At 34.4% G+C, this 7,218-nt stretch overlaps 1 protein-coding gene across 1 annotated transcript in view; it reads right to left on the bottom strand.

Annotated features, from left to right (window-relative positions):
* LOC106867808 (atrial natriuretic peptide receptor 1) overlaps positions 1-7,218 on the bottom strand; it is a 900,438-nt gene that overhangs the window by 512,208 nt on the left and 381,012 nt on the right. The gene's annotated exons all lie outside the window — the stretch shown is intronic.

Here is a 7,218-nt window from a genome sequence, read left to right on the forward strand (position 1 = left end):
ATATATAAATATATATATACTACACCAGTATGCTTAAGTTAATGTATGTATTCGTTTACCGTACAATCGTGTCTCATACACACACGCTCAGACGCACAAGCACACACATACACACTCACACACACAAATATATATATATACACGACAGGCTTCTTTCAGTTTCCGTCTACCAAATCCACTCACAAGATATTGGTTTACCTGAGGCAATAGTAGAACCCGGAACCATATGGCATGTTAGCAAGCTACTTACCACTCAGCCACGGAATAATATATATGTATTTTCTCTGTATGTTTGTGGGTGCATGTGTGCATGTTCATGTTTGGGGTGTATGGGACTCGACTGTACAGTAAACGAATACGTTCACAAACTTATGCATACTTGTGTAGAGGTACCAAACATGTCGAACAGCAATTATAAATAATCACGAAATGTTGTGCAAAAAAATAATGTCATTTGCTATACTAATTTGGTATCCATTGCACATCTCTCTAAACATACATACGACATGAAATCCTAGACAAAGTACAATAAATCAACCAAAAAGTCCCAAATCGTTCCTTTAATATAGCAGTATTTTAGGTTAATGCAGTAAATGAGTGGAGTTATATGTCACGAGTCATGTCTTCTGATATCGTTTTTTTATATTAGCTGATATCAAGTGACAGCTTGAAGAAAAAAATGTCTGCATCTTAGAAAAACAAGTTCTGTAACACGCACTAATGTTTCTGATTTGACCTACTATTTTCTATATGTAGTGCATAACATGCCATTGTTCTTTTAGGATTATTAATACTATGTTTGGTTACCAAGTAATGTTAGTAATAATAATGATGATGATGTTGATAATAATAATAATAATAATAATAATAATAATAATAATAATAATAATAATAATGATTTTTATTGGCCACAAGGACTCGAAGGACGAGTTTTCAGCAAAGCCCCAAAATTACAAAAACAAAAACATGTGGGTCGACATCAATCAAGAGAAGATACTACCACATTAAAGGATGTAACAGAGGATATATAATCGAAAGTAGAGAAATAAATCATGAATGAATAAATAGAATTCCCTATTGGGTGGGGGAGCAGTCCAATTAAGGCTATCCGGTGTTAACCCCGCACAAAAATCCCGGATTACTTGCTTAGAAAAGCATATTGAGAGCACTTCCATTGAATATCACTATGCCACTGTCGACCACCTTTTGATAAACACACTAATAATAATAATAATAATAATAATAATAATAATAATAATAATAATAATAATAATAATAATAATAATAATAAACGCTTTGATGCAATACCAGGCAATGGATCTAAGGGCTACGATTGGAAGTGTTATGTTTTGTATAAAAGATGGGCTGCAGCAAATTTTCTCATCAATATCACAAATTTGCTTGTCAGATGCTTGACCTTAACCAATTGAGAATGTTTCTTAATGGCTGGTGATACGGACATCTCTGATCACCAGCAGAAGTAGTGGGGGGAGCATCATAGACTCTTTGGAGTTTAAATAATTCACTTCTGGCAACATGGCTGTTTCGTTCATCATCTTTAAAAATCTACATTTAGGGAAATTTTGAACAGGATGCGTTACTTGACTTGAAAAGATTCTAACTGGAACATACCTGGACGGTTATGAAAAGTTTATCTTATCATTAAGTCACTATGTCGTGCATAGATAGTTGTGATGCATGTACCTAGTTTTCCTGTCTGACAGGTAGTCATGATAGGTATATTGGGCTTCGTATATTTCTATTTCTATTCCAATAATAATAGACCATGGGCAGACTGCACGGAATAAATAAGAAACAATAGGGTAATAGGGTAGGGCCATGGTGGGAAAGAATGTGAGAAAAGATCTGAACCGATTAAACGGCTGAAATACGAACAACTGAAAAATAATGATGGTGTATAGTGCTATACAAAAATTAAAAGTGATTGGTTATATGCTGTAAGAGAGAAACTAAAAGAAAGAAAAACAACTAAAGCAAAGAATTTAAAAACGTGCAAAAGCATTCCATCAAATTATACTGTTTAAAATTAACCAAAAGAAAACTTTCGAGCAACTGGACAGAAGAGAAGGGACCGTATCAATTGTTTCGGACGTCAATGAGAGTAAGAAATCTTGGGAAAGTATCTGGAGTGTGAGTAAAGAGCAAATCTTGGAAGCGCTCTGGCTCAAAAGGGTTGAAAATCACTTTAAAGAGAAGAATCAACAGGAGAATGTAGTGATAACACAGAATAAATTACAAAAACAACTATGAAGACTTCCAAACAGAAAGACCCGATAGGGAAAAGGCTACTGGTTACAGAACACCAAATCTGCCATACCAGTGCTCGCTGCATTATTAAATGGGAAGATTAAAAGAAGTAGCATGCTAGAATGGTTGACTACGGGAAGGACGACATTAATTTTAATAGATTGGGCAAAAGGAAATGAGACTTCAAATTTCAGACGCATTACTTGACTTCTGTTGGTGTGGAAGTTATTCACAGAAATGCTTTCGAGTGGGGTGGGGTATGTACGTCTAGGAAGCAATAATTTACTTACGGAGGAGCTGAGAGGATCCAAGATACAGTTTAGAGTCACCGAAGACTTGTTACTAATTTATAAAATGATTATCAAAAATTGCAGGAGACAAACAATATGATCTACAAATGGGGAGAACGAATGAACTAGTGCACGATCTGAAATTTTATGCCATGGATTGCAAAAAACTTGATAATCCGGTAAATACAGTCAACATCTTTATTAGTGACATCAATGTTCAGTTTATGTTGAATAAGTGCAGTATCGTGCAAAGCAGAAGAGAAAGGTTTGAAAATAGTGAAGCAATAAAATTACCAACAGACTACGAAATTAAGTATACTAATACAAAGATACAAGTATCTCGGTTATACTTGAAGCAGACAGTATCAAAGACAGCCATATGAAAGGAAAGTTAAGTCAGGAGTATTTGAGTAGGTTGAGAAAAATCTTGAAATCGAAACTGAATGGTGTAAGTACCATCGCCACTATTAACACCAAGGGCTGGAGGCACAATAAGGTATAGAGGTATTATGGTCAAATGGACGAAGATTCTTAGCAAAGATGATCAGATAAAAATTAGATTCCATGAGACAAAAACAAAATCTTGGACAGAAAAATAAAAAAAATATAGCGCATTCCTAAAGAGATGTTGATTGGCTATACAAGAGGAAGATTAAAAGAGGACGAGGGTTAATAAGTATTGAGAATTGTTTGAATATGCAGGTTGCTTCTCTCCAATGCAAACTAAATTAAGTTGGTAATAAAAGGTAAATATCCTTAATGATGGGAAGGAGACAAAAGACAAAACATGAAAGGGAAAGGACCTATCGCAACAAACATTTCCATGGCAATTTATTTGTAGCCACAGACGAGTTTCGAGTAGGGAAGCACTGGAACTGACAGAAGGAAAGTCGTCTGATGAGAGAGAATGAAGGAATAATTATGACTGCGCAAAAGCAATCCTTGCGAATGAGAGACATCTGGAAAACCATTGACGAGGAAAATATTCGTTTCAAAGTTTGGCACAAGGCCAGCATTTTCGGGGAAGTGAACATAGACTCCAGTGATCAACTTGTACTTATTTTATCGACTTCGAGAGGATAGAAGGCAAAGTCGACCTCGGTGGAAACTTAATTCAGAACCTAAAGACAGACGAAATGCCGCTAAACATTTCGTCCTGTATAAACAAATATTTAGCTGTCATAATAGTCAAATCGAAAATACAGAAGTTTTAGTTGTACTAATTAGAAGATTTACATGATCAGTACTATAATTGCTGAAACAATTATTACGCGTTTCATAACAACACTGAACTGTTATAATGGCCGAATATTAAAAACTATTGCAACGAATAAAAAGATAATAGAATTACCTATAATAGAACCATGTATGATATAATAAAGTTCATCAATTCTCTCATTTAATTGGATATTGTTTTCTATAATTATATCAAGTATTCTAAGTGAATTACCAACATTATCCTTGTCTTTAACCAATTAGTTAAACCGCTGATTATTTCTTGATTGTATGATATAAGAGTCTTTGTCACCCGTAGGTAATTATCTACTTGAAATTAAAGAAAAAATAATTATATATAGTATATACATACTTCTAAAACTTACTCAACTTAGAATATAATTAGATTTTTGGACTTCACGGCAGTTTCATTATCTATTCACATTTCTGAATTCGTGACATACTAACGGCCAGGGAGAAATATATTGTATTCCTTTTTAAAACACGGAATAAGAAATTAAAAGCAATGTAATTTTAATTCCATTAAATTCTGATATATTGTGAGTGACTTCAACAAATAATCTACGGGTATTTTGTATTTCAATCCTCTTGTGGGTGATAAAAATCATGATTGAGAACGCTTGTGATTTAAAAAAATACAGACATCTCAAGGGACGGAGTTACAATGGATATTAGCATGAGTAATTCTTGTTTACGGTCAGGTTACCTACTATTGAGCAAATCGATAAACAGTTGTATACCAAACGTGGATAATCTATTTTCTTTTTCAATGAGACATCTTTTTCGACAGTGACATATCATTTTTCATTGCACAGAGCAGGTATCGTGGCCACGTAATTATTCTCTTATTGGTTCGAAACATACGGCGATTTCTTAGGTGCTTATAGGTGTATAAAATTAAATCTAAAATCGCAGTGAACTTCCTTTGGACTATGTGAGCAACTTAAACCTTCCGTGATATTTATAAATTTCATAAATATACTGACAGGTTTTTGGAGGTTTACTGTCCTTAAGAGTCCATCTTTTAACAGCTATTGGAATAGCCAATGTTAACCGTTATATCGCGATAAACTGTTAGCGAAAATTATTTCCATCATTTAATATAACTATTGTACACGAAAGAAATATATTTTTTTACTATACCAGTTATATTCTTTCTATTTATTTATTTCTGATGAAACACAGGTAAAATCTGGATATTTGTGATGTAGTGACATGAAATGTGATGTGTTACGATGTAGTATATTATCCAATAAATATGGCATTACAAGCTTCTGACCAATTTGCAAGATAGCCATAATTTCAAATCCTACCTTTTCCAGTATTGTCAGTTTTTACATCCATATCTGAAGAGTCGAACACATAAGCAAACGCACACGCTCTCTCTCTCTCTGTCTCTGTCTCTCTCTCTCTCTGTCTGTCTGTCTCTCTCTGTCTCTCTCTCTCTCTCTCTCTCTCTCACACTCACACACACACAAACACACACTCACGCACACAAACATACACACTAAATGCTCACACATGCGCCGCGCATATTTTCTGTGTTGTAGTTATTACTTTTAAGATTATTTCCAGATGCCACTTTATATTGGATTGATATTTCTTCCTTATGAGAAAGATACAAATATGGTTTACGTCTTTCTTTAGTCCAACATATTTGTTCCCATACATTAATCACTCTTTAGCACATTAAGTCTATCGTAGATGAAGACTTGGAATGCGTACGCCTATAAACGTAAGCCCAATATTTTGTATTAGCACGTATTTGAGCTAATGTTTTCCATTGCTATCACGTATGTAGGTGGGTTATAACATGCCTACATTCACTCTCTGTCCAATGAACGAGTGTTAATCTTAAACCTACAACTGATTAATTGATTAATTTCGGTATATTGTTCCATTTGCCCGTGACAATTACATTATATCATATAATTGTTGTTATTATTCTTGAGCCCCAGGTAATCGGTGAGTGGTCAGTTCATGATGGAAGGTATTTCAACTGCCTTTACAATCTTTATCCACAATTACGTTATTCAATATCTTCTCTGCAGAAACCTGAGTATGGTGTCTTCAATTCAAGTCATTTAATGATTTGCAAACGATAACACAAGCAGTTTCAATTGCTACGTAGCAGCCCTCTTGTTGGCTCGATAATTTTATCGAATTATGCTAATCATTGCTATTATTCAATTATTTACCATATTGAGGAAATTTTCAGAAGTAAGAGATAATATATTATTCCTTGAAATGTTTTCCTGTTGATAATTCTGTGGTGTTGTGTTATTCTCCTGTTTATCGTAATATTGAGTTCTTTCAATTTATTTTCGTCAATCAAGTTCATGACTATTTTTTAGTTAACGGTGGCTATAGTTGATTAAATAGAACTTAGTGTATTGTAGTTATTCATTTTAGGTAATCTTAGATGGAAGTAAGGAGGCGTAAATATCAATTAACTTTGAATTCCGAAGCACGGAACAGATGAGTCGAAGTCGTTTTGGCACACAATTAATTGGCACCACATCAACAAAACGATTTAAAATTATCATTCTTCATACGGAATAGCGCATATCATCAAAGTGACACACATACGAATCCCAATATACCCATCATGATTACCCATCTGATAAGCATACACCAGGCACATGCATCACAACCATATGTGCGAAACATAATGATATCATATCAATACAAACAACACATGACCTTACAGGTTGGGCTTAGTTAGAATGTTCTTCAGGTCAAGTAGCCCATCCTGCTCAAAAAATCTTTGAATAATGGTTGTTTAAGGATGATGAACGATACATCCATGTTTCCAGAGGTGAATTGTTCAAACCCAAAATAATTCCTCTCAACACATGGCTATGATGCTCTCCAACTACTCGTCCTCAAGATTAGAGACACACATATCGTCAGCCACTAAGGGACATGCTCAACTGGTTAAGAATAAACAACTGACAAGCAGATCTGTGATATTAAGCAGACTATTTGTTGTAGCTCATCATTAATACCAAAACAAAACATGTACATGATAACATTTCCAGTCAGTTAAGAGATGACAACACATGATAATAATTTCAGTCAAGCAATGAGAGCCTCTGCCTGGTAATGCTCCAGGCATTTATTATTATTATTGTTCAGTAGTTTTATTTTTATAACGTGCTTTCACTTCACTACCGAGCGCAGCTCTGTGCGCCTTGGGTATGTGCTGTGGTTTGATGTGGTGCTCTTATGTTTACTGTATTGAAAGTGTTTTGCGTAGAATGTGTGCAGTACCCAGTAGTGCAATTTTCTGTATGTTATATATATTTGTAAGTCCTGGTGTTTTTGTTATGTATTTGTCGGAATATTTTTTTATTATACCTAAGGCACCTACTATGATAGGAATTGTTTCTGTTTTTAGACTCCACATTCGAGTTATCTCTAT

The sequence above is a fragment of the Octopus bimaculoides genome, chromosome 8 (assembly GCF_001194135.2).
Source record: "Octopus bimaculoides isolate UCB-OBI-ISO-001 chromosome 8, ASM119413v2, whole genome shotgun sequence".
NCBI classification, from domain to species: Eukaryota; Metazoa; Mollusca; class Cephalopoda; order Octopoda; family Octopodidae; genus Octopus; species Octopus bimaculoides.